The 1,491-nt window shown below is 35.3% G+C and overlaps 1 protein-coding gene across 1 annotated transcript in view; it reads left to right on the forward strand.

Annotated features, from left to right (window-relative positions):
* Window positions 1-1,491, forward strand: part of LOC105811187 (transmembrane protease serine 11B-like protein) — a 45,977-nt gene that overhangs the window by 42,349 nt on the left and 2,137 nt on the right. The window lies entirely within an intron of this gene.

Below are 1,491 nucleotides of genomic sequence, written 5' to 3' on the forward strand. Positions count from 1 at the left end.
TTTATTGCCTATTCTCCCTTTTTTTCTCTACTCCAATCCACACAGAGGATAAGCTTTTATTTCAATTTGACGAGTATATTTAAATTTTTTTAATTGCATAAAAAATGTATGAACACATTATCTTTGTGAAGAAAATGAATCCAATATAAGTCAGGCTAAAGTTTCTTTGATCATTTCCAATTCTGGACTCTTTCTTTCCCTGGGGTAATCCTTTTTTTTTTTTTTTTTTAAATTTCAGCATATTATGGGGATTCAAATGTTTAGGTTTAGGTTACATATATTGCCTTTGTCACACCTGAGTCAGAGCTACAAGCATGTCCATTCCCCAAACAGTGTGTACGGCACCCATTAGATGTGAATGTACCCATCCTCTCCTCCCTCCTCCCACCTGCCCGACATCTGTACCTCTCACCTCTCACAAAAATCAACTCATGATGGTAATCTCAGATCTTTTGTATATTTACTTATATTTTCATAAATAAATACATGAATTTAAATACATATATTAGCACCCATTAAAAATGTGCGGTATTATTTACTGTTTCTTTTCAGTTTTAATGGCATCATATTGAATTATCATTCTGCATCTCACATTCTACTCAATAATTTTTCTTGAAGTCTTTCTATTAATATATAGATCTACAAGTATCAGGGTTCAGAGCAAAACAGCTACGCTAAGCATAAAGAAATCTGAAGTATGAAATCATGTACTGCAAAAATTGTTGGATGGGCTGGGGATACAGGCTTTAGGTTATGCCTCCAAGATGATTCACATAACGCTAGAGAACCATTGCCCATGGGGAACTACTGAGACTGGTATTGTTGAATTCAATAGCTAAGATGCAGGGATCAGAAAGCCACCAACACCAATGACCACTACAGCCTCCTGACATTCACAAGCTGATCTGGTCTCTGCCTACTCTAAAATTGTTTCTCAACCCCAGGAAGCTTGGGGATAAACCATGGATGCTGCTGCAGGAAACATCACGTCTCCATGACCTTTTATTAGAGAATCCAAAAGCAGCCCCACTTCTGCCTTGGAAGGCCTCTGACTTGATAAATGAGTCAACCCGCTATATCTACTGAAACCTCATTCCTTTTAACACCTGCGTAACATTCTATGAATTGATATACCATAGTTCATTTAACCATTCTCCTACTGATTAATAATTTGTCTTCATTTTTTGAAATTGTTAATTTTGTAGTAAACATCATCACATATTCCTGTTTGAGGATAGACACCTAGAAGTGAAACTGCTTGGTTGTAGGATATATAGTTTTAAAATTAAGATGATGCTACCAAGCAGCTCTCTAAAGTTGTTACCTCAATTCTAACTTCTGTCATCAATGTATGAGAGCCCATTTTCCCACACTCTTACCAAATCTAGAAATAGAATTTTTAATTAAGTAGTACCACATTACTGTTTTAATTTATATTTCTATAAATACTAATGGATGAGATTAAGCACCTCTTTATATACTAATGGTCAT

The sequence above is a fragment of the Propithecus coquereli genome, unplaced genomic scaffold (assembly GCF_000956105.1).
Source record: "Propithecus coquereli isolate 6110/MARCELLA unplaced genomic scaffold, Pcoq_1.0 Scaffold230, whole genome shotgun sequence".
In the NCBI taxonomy this organism is placed as follows: domain Eukaryota; kingdom Metazoa; phylum Chordata; class Mammalia; order Primates; family Indriidae; genus Propithecus; species Propithecus coquereli.